Source organism: Aquarana catesbeiana, linkage group LG10 (genome assembly GCF_042186555.1).
Source record: "Aquarana catesbeiana isolate 2022-GZ linkage group LG10, ASM4218655v1, whole genome shotgun sequence".
In the NCBI taxonomy this organism is placed as follows: domain Eukaryota; kingdom Metazoa; phylum Chordata; class Amphibia; order Anura; family Ranidae; genus Aquarana; species Aquarana catesbeiana.
This window is the reverse complement of record NC_133333.1, coordinates 70,168,967-70,182,674: the sequence shown is the minus strand read 5'-3', so window position 1 is coordinate 70,182,674 and position 13,708 is coordinate 70,168,967.

The following is a 13,708-nucleotide window of genomic DNA, read 5'->3' as shown; positions in this document are numbered from 1 at the left end:
GAAGGATTCAGCCTTTGTAGGATTAAATTCATTGTTTGTCTTGTATAAAGTTGCGAGATGTGAGTGAAATTTATGGATTATTTTAACTGTATTACAAGTGTAAACATTTTTTGATAATTTCAAACGTATTGGTTTGAAAGATTTGTTAGTTGAATTTAATGCCCGAGCCAAATATGTACCTGGTTTGTTTGTATTCATGTAGAAATTGTGTTTGGAGCGTTTGAGGGATTTATCAACTGACTCAGTGAGAAATAGATCGTATTCCAATCTAGATTTTTCCAGATGAGATTTTGTACTCTGAGATGGATTATCTTGAAATGATATGTAGGCTGCATTAAAATTGAGTTCTAGTTTTTTTGCTAGATTTTTGCGTTCCCGTTTAAATAGTGCCATTTTTTTTTGTATTGTACCACGCAAGACAGGCTTATGAGCTTCCCACAGTGTTATTGGGGAGATGTCTGTTGTATTATTAATTGATATGTATTCCTTTAAAGCTTGTTCAATGGCCATCTGATGTAGTGGGTGTTTGAGCATTATGTCTGGTAAGTACCACGTTGGGTCATGCGCTTTTGGTATGGCTGAGGCTATAGTAGTGTGTACTGCATTATGGTCAGACCACGGAATCGGAATTATATCTGATGCAATAATTTCTGGTATCATTCCTATTGTTAGAAAAATATGATCTATTCTGGTGAAGGTTTGATGAGGGTGCGAGAAATAAGTGAATTTCTTTTTCATTGGGTTACTTTCTCTCCACGAATCTACCAGATTGTATTTGGAAAGAAGTTGAGAAAAAGGTAATCTAGAGGTTATTTTGGATGGTGTAAAAGGTGATTTATCTAGAAATGGGAGGAGGACCTGGTTCGAATCCCCACACATGATCACTGTTCCTATTTTGTGTGTATTAATCACTTGTAATATATGTGAGAGGAATGGTGTAGGTTGTTAGGAGCGTAGTAGGAAATCACCACCATGATTGCTGTATCCATTATATAACCCATGAGTATCGGGTATCTACCTTCTGGGTCTTTAATTTCTGATAAGGTGAATGGTGTGGATCGGTGAAATGCAATTAGAGTTCCCCTTTGCTTGGCACAGGCAGAAGCCGTGTAAATTTGTTGATAAAAAGGAGAAATATATTTTGGACTAGAATCTTTGAAGTGTGTTTCTTGGAGGCATACTATGTGAGCCTTCTTGTTATGGAAAGTACGGAAGGCTTTGGTCCTTTTTTGAGGGACATTTATTCCCTGAACATTCAGGGAAAGTATATTCAGTGGTGCCATGGCAACAGATCAAATAGTTTTGACTTACTTTTTGTTATGCAGAGCTGACTGCGCAGATCAACCTGTGTGGACTGAAGAGATGAAAAGATAGAAAAGAAACCAGTGAATTCTGGAGTAAAGAGTAAACAAAAAACATATGAGATTAGATGATACATTGTATAAATTATTTTTTGCAAGTAATCACAATTTACCCGTGAAAGAGAATAAATATCTCTCTCAGGGGAATAAGTGCCTTCGTCACACTCCCACATAATATGGTTGGGAGAATGAGGAGGGCTAATGGGGGTACACGGATCTTCCGCTTACAGGAGAGAAGTGCTATGTCAAAAGATATCAAAATGATGTTTCATTAATTGGAGTGCAGAATATAGTTTTTGTTGAAATTATTTATTCCAGGGTGGTTGTATATGGTTAGTCTTGCCCTAGGCTAAATAATTCAGTTAGAAAGGTACTGTTAATAACTTTGGTATTGATGAAGATAGTTTAAATTATTTTGGGATTTTAACCCTTTTAGAGTAAACAATTACATATTTTATTCATATGTAACTGTTTAGATATGTTAACTCATAAAATTGAGGTTGTATTGCTTCAGATTAGATTAAACAAAAACATAATTCTAGGAACTAGTTAGGTAATAATATATTTGTTTTAAGAAAAAGAATAAAGCTTCCATTACTTCTGGATTATTGAACATATTTGTCCTAAAAAGTAATAAATCTATTGTTATTACCTGATAATATATAACTGAACAAGAATTTCTGTATTTCACTTATATATTCTAAGGCTATATGAATCAGAAGTAATAAGAAATATAACTGGAATGTAACATGATCCCACACAGTGTGTGACTATCAGAATGCAGTTACATTCAGTTATAAATACAGGTTTTTTATAGAGAACCATCTCTTAGTATAATAAATGAAGAGATATCAGGAATTAGGATGTCAGTCCATTGAATCTTCTTGGTCCATGGATGATGTGGCATAACGGCCTCTTTTGTGAGAATGATGATTCCCATTTTGTTCTGAGATTTTATGAGTGCTGCCTGAAGGTGAAGATGATGCCATTCTTCTGCGTGTGGGAGAGTTGCTGCTTGTGGGCTCTGTCAGATTTAATTTTAAAAGGGTTTGTTGTAGTTCATCTGCTGATCTGCTTCTGTAAATTGTACCTTGGTAGTTAAATCTGACTGAAAAGGGGAAGCCCCATTGATACATAATGTTGTGGCGTTGCAGTTCCATTAGTTGGGGTTTCATGGATCGTCTTTTAGTAATAGTAAGTTGGGATAGGTCAGCAAAAATTTGATAATTGCGTACTTGAAAATTAAGTTCCTTTTTTTTTTCTCTTGCAGCAATTAGTATTAGTTCTTTCTTTCTGTAATAATGAAATTTTGTGATTATATCACGTGGGGGTCCATCTTTCTTTTTGGCTGTGAGGGCTCTGTGTACTCTGTCCAGTTCTAAACGTTCAATAGGGATATCTGGCTTTAGTTCTTGTAATAGAGCAGTAATAGTAGATTGCAGGTCTGTCACAGTTTCAGGTATTCCCCTTATGCGCAAGTTTGAACGTCTGGCTCTATTTTCGTAATCTTCGAGCTTAGTTTGAAGTATTAAATTCTCTTCTTTTAATTGTTCCAATTCTGTTATATTTACTTGGGTTGTAATTTCAATTTCATCCATTTTTATTTCTAAGGCTGCGGTGCGGTTTCCCAGCTCTTATTTCTTTGGTTAGGCTTTTTGTTATTTGGTCTGAGGTTTGTTTTAAAGCCTTATGAAGCATCTTTTCAAATTGTAATAATATTACTGGGGATGCTGAGGAGGCTTGTGGAGAAGTTTGTGAGAGGATTTGTTCTGTATCTGACTCAAATGGAGAGTCTTGCTGTGACATTTTCTGTCTGTGAGAGCACCCTGATGCTGTATCTTGTAAGGTGACTGGAGCTGCTTTAGTTGCAGTGAGTGCCTGTGAGCTCTTTGTGAGGTGATTTTTATTTCTGCCACGGTTTCTTCCCAGTACCATATTTCCTGCCCAAACTTTCACAGTTTGTTCCCTGGGGCAAAAAGGTTCAAATGGATACCTTTTGAGCCTGCAGGCTCCGCTTTGTCCTTCTCTTCTCTCCTCAGCAGTGCGGAGCTCTAACAATGCATGTCTGCTCCGCTAGGCTCCGCCTATCTCCCTCAACTTTAATTTTTTTTGTATATTGTGCTGACCATGTGCACTTTTTCTCCTTTTTTTTTTTTTTTTTTTTTTTTTTTTTTTTTGTTTCAAATAGATCAGAGTGGAGGCTATTACATTTTTTTGTATGTGGTGTAGACGCACACTGGGAATCTTCGGCTGCCTTGGGGGTAATGCCTGGGCTTCCAATGCATTGCTGTACCTTTTAAGGAGAAAAGGGCTGCCTCCAGATAAGCCTTTCAGTTTTTGCATTGCTATGTGTACTATTGTTATAAACTCAGATGATTTTGAGCCAGGGATCAGACTTTTTTTGTAGAGCTACCTTGAAGCAAGTGTATTTGCAAATTATATGCAACAAATATTGGATTTTTGTGTTACCTGAAAAATTCATTTTTTTGGAGTACATCACTGGACACACAGGAGCTTTATGAATCCATACATCAGATAAACACCATCTACAGGTGATTGGACACTGGCAAGAAAAATTCTCTCAGGCATAACTAACACCCCACCCCCATGCCAGGAAGGCTTAAGTTTAGTAACTAGCCATAAACCACCAGACACAGGGGGGGGAGGGATCTTTGTGTCCTGTGATGTACTCCAAGAACTGGATTTTACAAGCAAGACAAAAATCCAGTTTTCTTTATTGAACATCCAGGGACACAGAGTAGCTTTTAGGAATGTCCCAAAGGAATGAAATGAGGGGAGAGCAAAAAAAGCAAAAGTCAACAGACAAAAAAAAAAAATACAAACACTGCGGCCAAGGCAACAACCTCTGAGGACCCAACTGGATGGCCTTGTGTCTTTTTTCAACCAGACTAATACTGTATGTAAACAAACAGATCCCGGTATCCCTACCAGGATCAAAAAGCAGCTACTTCAGCAACAAAAAAGTCTAACCTGGGTATGTTTCTTTAAAAGTGCCAAATTTTATTTGCCCCCGTTGGGACTGTATTAAAGTTAATAAATTACACCTTGATTGACTATACAGCTTTACTCTGTATCCTCAAAGGGAGATGATTCATTCAGAAAAAGGAAAAGAAAAAAACATACATTGAAGACAAACATGAACATGACAAAACCTATAAAACCTCTAACACAGGTAGTCTGGACACCAATCTACCATTCATAGTGAGACTGATATGCGCTAACCTCGCATGTATGCACTAATGCATGTGTATATAAGGGACAACGAGCCCTTATTAGGTGTCATAAGAGACCTTTATTCAATTTCACTGTGAATGGCCCCCCCGGGGGCTCGCATTGAGCATTGATTCACACACATCATTGATATATAATAGCTGCTGGGGAAAAATGTGTTGCTTAAAGTTTGGTAACTGATGAAATGTGGGCACTGCTATCTGGCTTATAAATGTAGCTCTATAATGGATGATCGTCTTCAACTGGAATAGTTGCCGTTATGATTGGTCAATATCACTGCCTTGCTGCTGGTTATCTTTGGCTGAGAGATTTGTCGTTGCTTTCTCAAGTTATAAGCATGGATGTAGCATGGTCTGTGTCAATGGAAAGCCAGACTATAAGACTGTATGTCTCAATATATCAGTTCAAGCGTCATATAGCAGTGTCGTATATCTCAGCTATCTCAGCTGACTAACGAGTGCCCCGCAGTGAAGTAGTTAGTAGTGTTTTCAAATCCGGTAGACTTATGAGTGATGTCCATGGATTCACATGTAGCATGACAGCTGTGCAACTATCAGACTGCTAATATAAAGTTCCACAAATATAGTAAATGGATATTCTGGTAGTCTATCCGAAACAGGCACAAATATGTTGTACAAGCTTATTCAACCAGCACTCTTTGGGTGAATGGAGTAAATAGGAGGATAAGGCTTCAGTACATTACCATAGCCGACAGTGTCGATAGTTCCGTTGTATTCTCGTCCTGGTCAAGGCCCCTTCACGTTACTTGCTTCCTGGCGGCTCATATATGGTGGGACGATCCCATCTTCTTTTAGTAAGGTTGCTGGGTATGCCAGGCTACGACCGTGGCATCCAGGTCATGTGATGGTGTTGCCGGCGTCTCCTATTTCTCTGTGCATGGATGGGATCGTCCCACCATATGAGCCGTGGCATTTTTGCCGCTTTTTTTTTTTTTATACTGTATACAGTGTGAAAGAAAAAAAAACGCAAAACGCTGTACTTGCGTTTTTGATACTGGTCCATTGAATTCTATTACATGCAAAACGCTGCATTTTGCATGAAAAAAAGTCCCTGACCCTTTCCAAAAACGCAGAGGCACAAAAATGCATTGATGTGAACATGTTCCATAGGAACCCATGTTAAAAAAAATTCCCATGCATTTCTGCAAAATGCATCAAACGCATTAGTGTGGATGGAGCCTTAAGCTGGCTACACATCATACAGTCCCCTGCAGATTTTTTTTTTTCCCCTCAGATTTACCAAAACCACACAATAGGAGGTCAAACCTTAAGAGCCCCAGTTTGTATGCAATCAGGCATGCCCCTGCACCACATGGTCCCAGCAAATCTGCCAAAAAAGTTGCAGTGTGCATGGGGTCTTTAGAGACCTGAGCGCAAGAAAAGTGTCAGTATGTTTAGCCACCTAAGATGTGGGACTGTGTGCTGGGAGAGGCTTGAACCCAGACGGACTCCGACTTAGGCTAAAGCTCTTACCTGCCGACTAAGTGTAACGGTCTGTAGGTGTTGAACTTTTCAGGACAAAAAGAAGAATGGGGGAGGTAGCTCTAAGTCAGACTTTTATGGAGCTAAATAGGTCCTGTGGGTGGATATAGGGGTGGAGCTATATCCTATGTATGCTGCCATGTCTGGTGGCATACATACGATTTTGCTCCGCCCCTATATCTATGCTGCCATGTCTGGCATCAGGAAAACAAAATCTCCCATTGGACATTTAGATTCCGCGCTTAGGATAGAAGGTTGCAGCCTCCCTTGATAAGTTCCCAAGGGAACTTGCATGTATAAATAAGAAAAAATGGGGTGATGGCGCTACCATATAGGCACTAAGTGGTTGTAGGAAAATGGTGTGTAATAAACCAAAATCTTTAACCATACCATAAAAGGTACTAATGTTCACAAATATGTGATGTGAAAGTGGACGTGTAGAAAATTCCGAAACAAATGGAAAAGAAAATATTAAATTGCATATATCCCTATTACGTGGAGAAAGTGTATTAGATGTGTCTAAATAAGACTGATAAGCAACCTAAATAAGAGGTTAATGGGATGCATGTCCACCCTCATCCAACCAACCTAAAAACCATTGCAAACAATCAATAAACCATTAAATAAGAGTGATTAAATATACAAATATCACCACATCTAATATATGCAGGAGCTGAATTATATAAACGCACCCTAAAAATGTGCAAAAGCAATCCACAGTTAATACTTGGTAGTAGTGAGTGTTCAGTAAATAGTCCAAAAAAGCTGACCATAGAAATGTGCAAAAATGTCAATCAAAGCATTAAAAAAGGAAGAAAAATATATAAGATCCCAAATGTCCAAAACCAGGTGACTTCGGTGCAAGACAGATATGGTGACTGTAGTGCTCCCCCAATGGGTTCCCACTCACCAAACGTAGTTACCCCTGCAGGGGTAGTAGGCAAAAGAGTGGGCAACTCCAGTTGAATCTTTACCTTTTGTAGGATTTCAGGTTATCCTCCAATCAGGGCTTCCCAGGTCCTTTCACAGCAGCAGGTGGCACGATCCTCACAGGAAAAAACAAGGGGCTCCCATAGTGTAGTAGTAAAAAGGATTTATTTAAAAAAAAAATATTAAAAACAATCGCTAATAGCGATGGTACACGTGAGTGAGGAACCACATATATAGGTAAGCAGTATGCTGGTCCGTGGCCTGCGTACCCTCTACGTTCCAAATCCTGACACTTCCGGGTATGACGCAAGAGCGTGGCTCCGCCTTATGCGTTTCGTCATTGGACGTTCTCAAATGCGATCATTAAAATAAAATTAAAATCTCCCATTGGACAAATATGTTTATACATTGCAGATGTGTCATACCAGGGGCGGATCCAGAGTCTAGTCTAGGGAGGGGCAATTTGTCGGGAAAGGCTGGTCTTGGCGCTTCAATCATCCCGGCACCATGGTTGATATGGTGTCAGAATGATTGAAGCGCATTATTTCTATTACATTGTTATAAAAAATAAAATAGTTCAACTCACCATAATGCAGAATCAGTGGGAGCCCTGAGCGTGTCACTTGCCACCGTCGCCTGCCACCAGATGCAGATTTTAACTTGCCACCGTCGCCTGCCACCAGATGCGGATTGTCAGTTGCCACCGTCGCCTGCCACCAGATGCGGATTGTCAGTTGCCACCGTCGCCTGCCACCAGATGCGGATTGTCAGTTGCCACCGTCGCCTGCCACCAGATGCGGATTGTCAGTTGCCACCGTCGCCTGCCACCATCGCCTGTCACCAGATGCGGATTGTCACTTTCCTGTGTCCCAGAGTCAGGCAGCAGATAGGCAGCAGAGAGATGTCATCTCTCTGCTTCCTGCAGCTGCCTGCACAGTGAGGGCGGAACTGTACTGCAGGGATTCAGGGCGGGCACCGGGCAGTGAGAGATGTAATCTCTCTGCTCCCCCGCCCACCGGCTCCCTCATTGGCCAGCCAGCTGTTCGCCTGCTCTCTCACCTACCGAGCCGCCTGACAGCCTGTGAAGCCGCCCGCTCTCTCACCCATGGAGCCACCCGGGAAGCCGCCCGCTCTCTCACCTGCATTCTCAGAGGGGGGGGCAGCAATTGTCACGTTGCCTCCCCCCCCCCCCCCTGATCATACACACCCCTCTCTATGATATCTTACATTATAGTATAATTTTTATGTGGAATATGCGGTATACAACCCCCTCTGATATATTACAATATGGAATGTTTTTCCTGTGGAAATTTAAAGATACAGAGCCCCAAATATCAACCCATTGGCTACAAACTGACAGGTTTGCACTATTTCTAAATGGGTCAGAAACAAAATCTCCCATTGGACCATGTGACAGACTCACCCGGGAGAGAGGCTTTTGGAGGGGACTGAATGCTGGCCTCTTGCCTACCGATCATGGTCCCTGGCATTTGTGGGAACGGTGCTCTTTGTGAGCTGTATGCCTGGGGACCCTTGAGGTGGTGTTATTTTGGATTCAGGTCCATATGCCCCCAAGAGACACACTCTGGGAAACCCTGTATATGCCATATTAGAAATAGTGACTGATTACTTCCGGTTATGGTGCCATCTGGAACGGCTATAGTCAGATACAGCTCCCGCCGCCCTCCTCCAATCTACCATTATTAAGCCGGCCAGAGCTTCGAGACGATCCTCATCCACCACTGCTACACAGGGGGCACACATTGACCGCTTCGTGGAGCGGTCATACGCACGAGCGATCACCTCCTCGGCACCCCCCGCGGGAGACACGGCTCCAGCCTCAGCCAAAATGGCGGCCGCTCCATGCTCGGTGGAATCACCGCTCCCACACGCTCCAGGCACTGCATCACCAGCAGGCATTGTCCAGGAGGTAGTTGCCTTGCTGGGACCCACTCTGGCCGCCACTGTAGATGCTGCCAACGCTGTATCCTGGCCCAGGCCAACAAGGCCCAGGCCTAGGGCAGCACTTTGCAGGGAGGCAGCACGGAAAGAGTCCCCGCCAGCTTGCGCTATTAGCGCCAGTCTTATGGGGCGGACTGGGCTGAGAGGCACATTAGTCTAGCGCCCCCATAAAGCAGCCGCACTGCTTCTGGTATGCGGGCTGCCAACATTCCGCAACTGTGGGGGGGCTTCTAATTTTGACTGTCCTATCATCCTGGACCACAAACCTTCCTCGCTGTGCTATGTTTTCTGCTGCACCATTGGCATGGTTATAACTTCTCAGTGCTCTCCATAAAATTATCAGAAATGTGTGCTTAAAGTAGAACTATAGGCAACACTTTTTTTTTTTTTTTTTTTTTTTTTTTTTTTTTTTCATTTTGGATAGAATAAGGGACGGTTATAGCCCCTGTCAGTTTATTTTTTTTACCATCCCCGTCCCATTGCAGAGATTTCCCTTCACTTCCTGCCCCATAGCCAAACAGGAAGTGAGAGGAAACCTATACAAATTAAGGGAATCCATTGCCCCCCCCCCCCCGGCCCTCAGAACTAGGGTCCCCAATTGAAAGTTTTCTGGGCGGGTCTTAGCAAGGGGTGCGTCATATTTAAATTAGGGGGTGCGCAAGTTTAGTTTGGCCTAGGGCAGCACAAAACCTAAATACACCACTGGATGCTGCGGTGCACAAACTGCTAGAGCAACTCCACCTGGAGGTACAGGCACAAGCCCAGAGAATCACCCAGGCAGAGGACAGAATATCATCCCTGGAAGATACCACTGCAGTCAGCAGTAATAGCCCGCATAACTGCTGAAAACAGAATTGTGGGACAAATTGGACGATCTGGAAAATCGTTCCAGAAGAAACAATTTGCGCATAATTGGACTGCCAGAATCGGTAGCGAACAACCAACTCACAAATATATGCGCTAAACTTTATTCCTGAACAATTGTGGCTCCGCATACCCTGCACTATCAAGCGCGCCCATCGCATCGGTCAGCTCACGGATACTCATGCCAAACCCAGACACGTAATTGTCAAGTATCTGAACTACGCCAACAAACGCCATTATGCAAGCATTCTGCTGCACACACTCCCTATCAGTGGACGGATCAAAACTGTTGCTCTTTGCGGACTATTCTATCGAGGTGATGAAATAACGTAAGCGTTCTCCACAATCTGATCAACTTAATACCACAATCAAGTGAAATTTTATCTGACATATCCGGCTACCCTGCGTATCCAAACGCGCTCAGGGGAACACCTCACTTTTACTTTGCCAGATGAAGCGAAAACGGGTAGTATTATGTCCCCTTTGTTTCCTTCCTTTTTTTTTTTTTTTTTTTTTTTTTCCTCCACATCTCCCACATTACTGTTTGAGCAAACTCTTCGCTCCATATGTCGGGCTGCCATGTTACTACACCTAAATGTGGACGCTAGGTCATTTTTCCCCTCTGTTGCTTGTCTCCCATCTTTAACTACTTTAGAGTACTGGATATTGGTGGGTGCAGTCTCCCTTAAGGTATCTGCCTGTAGCTAACTGCCCTGCTCACTCTTCGAGATGGCCCTTGACATTTTGCTGCAACCTTCTGGAGCATAAACACTCCCCTCATCTATGCCTAGATACCCATCTAACCCCCACCGAACTGGCAAACACCCCTCTACCCCTCCCCTCCTTCTCTCCTCCTCCCCCCCCCCCCCCCCTCCTCTTCCTCCTCCTCTCGCACTTCATCCCTAGGAGAGGAGCAGGTGGGGGGGGGGGGTCCTGCTATCTGGTTTAGCCTCATGTGGGAAAAAAGTGAAGTACTTAATGCTTTTTTGCACAAAACCTCTTATGTTATTTCTTTACAGCTTTAGTTTAATGGTTACTTGATTTCTAATTTTCTGTTTTGTGCCTTTTAGCTTTAGGAAACCTACAATACTTGGGTGACCCTCGGATTGATGACGCAATGCCTGTAGTAAGACTTTGTTCCTTACATCAAGCTCAGGACATCCCTACATATCAGACATGGCCTCCTCCAATCTATGGGAATCACCTAAAGATTGTATCGTGGAACGTTAAGGGGCTTTGCTCTCCAAGTAAGCGCATGTCAATTCTTAGACACTTAAAGCGTCTGCGGGCGGATGTGGCGTTGCTTCAGGAGACACATCTGTCCACAGATGATCTGACCCGTCTACGCAAATTATGAGTAGGAACTGTGTATGGTTCACCCGCCGTAGGACGCAAAGCTGGAGTAGCCATCCTACTACACAGGAATCTGAAACATGCTATTAAGGACATTAAGACTGACCTGACAGGCCTCAAAATGATGATACACATGACCTTAGCTAACAAAGACATAGCCGTTACCAATATATATGCTCCCAACTCTCCAGACGCCTCATTTTTTTTCGATATGGTGACTTGGATACTGGCTGCATCAGAGTCTCTACACCTAGTAGGCGGGGACTTCAATTCAGTTACCGGTGTGTCCACCACGATTGACTGCACTGGTGACGCGACGCATAGGATGTCCAGGAATAACACTCCAACCTGACGCTCCTAACACAAACAATAGATTCCGTGCAGTTGATATATATATATACACACACACACACACACACACACACACACTTCCTTCTCTCGCATCGACTATTTTTTTTTTTTTTTTTGCATCTCCCACACTCTTACCAATGCTATGCAACTCGGAAATCAACAGTCCCATCGCAATACACTTTATCAATACGCAACCCTCTTCTCCAACGCAAATGTGGCTCTTACCTAATGGATAACGAGCACTTACGCCACATGCTCTATACAGCATGGACTGAATATACCTCGACCAACACAGTGCACCTCACAGACCCAAACTTCTTCTGGAAGGCTGGAGAAGCCTTTATAAGGGGGGAAAATGAGTTATTATACCACCCAATTTAAGAGGAATGCTAAACACTACATGCGAGCTAGCGAGATTCTACGCTCAGCCCATGAACGACTCGCACTTAATCGTACGCCCGACAACATCCAGGCCTGGAGAAAAGCCAAACGAGAATTCGACCTTTGTCCTGAGCAATAAGAATTAGCCAAGACCTCATACTCTACTTTACACTTCCATAGGTTTGGTAAGAAGGTGGGCAAACTGCTAGCGAAGCTCTGCACGGGGTCCAAACGCATATCTCTGCCCTGAAAAATTAAGCTGGCACACTAGTTACCACACCTACGGAAATTAGTAAACTATTAGCAGACTACTACACTAATCTATATTCAGTGGACCGGAATGATCAACTAACGGCTGAAGCCCTCTTGGCTAAGATCCATTTGCCCGAACTTCAGGAGGATCATTTAGCTGCCCTTAACGAGCCCATCACAGTTGAAGATATCCAACTGACAATCAAATCGCTGACATCCGCTAAAGCCCCAGGCCCAGAAGATAGTTATACGGCCGAATTCTACAAGTTAACAAAAGACTTTATTCCAGATACCCTGAAACATGTTTATGCAACCATGTGGGATGGGGGCCCCTATCTCCCTACAGGAACGCAGGCACATATCAGATTAACTGCTAAATAAAAGGTAATGACCCCTCACTTCCAGGATCATACTGACCAATCTTACTAATGTAGACGTCAAAATGTCCAAAAAAATTGCGAAGCGCTTAGCTCACCTACTCCCATCTCTATTACACCCGGCCCAATTTTTTGATTTGTCCAGGGACGCTCAGCCACCCTAAACATACGCAAGGTCCTAATGGCGCTAGAATACGCTAGATTGAATCCTGAACGGGACGTTGCCATAATGTCACTTGATGCCAAAAAGTCTTTCAACGACATCAGTTTGTCTTAGCCATTTCGTGTGATGGCAGACTTTGGTTTTTCGGGCCCAATCATACGTTTTTTTTTACAGCGAATGTATGAATCCCCAATGGTGTGTCTGGTCACCCCCGACTTTATCTCTGATACAATCCCCCTGACAAAAGGAACTAGACAGGGATGCCCACTCTCCCCCCTACTATTTAACATGGCAATTGAGCCTTTATCCAGACTACTTAACTCGACTGACGGAGTCAGTGGCATCACAATAGGTAATCAAACTCTCCGCTCTACCCTATTTGCTGACGACATATTGTTCTCTACCGAACCCCTAGCAGACTTTGGTAGACTATATGAAAACTCTTCCAGACTTTCCGACTGCTCAGGCTTTCGAATTAACTTCGATAAAAGCTAAGTATTATCGCTCCATCCCAAGTTGTCTGCCAAATGGCGACACCGATCTTTTAGCCATAGCAACGCATCATATCCCATATCTAGGCATTCATATTGGTCGAGAACCTTCCTCTTTTATATATACACTCAACTGCACGCCTACTTTACCCTATGCAGACCATTCCTCTCTTAATAAAGCACTCGGATATAAAAAAAATTCACAAGGCATTATCCGCCTTTTTGTGGTCTCGCAAAAAATCACAATTTGCCCTACTAAAACTATGTCTCCCGAAGTCTGAAGGAGAGGCAGGCTTGCCCAATATATACGTTTTTATAAATCTTGCCTGCCTACTCAGACAGGGTCTTGACTGGATATCTGGTAAATCTAGGTACTCCAATACCATCCTCGAGCGTGCCTCGACCTTTCCATATGCCCTACCAGCCATTCTCCACTCAAACTCTAACAAGCTACCAACATACCTCCAAG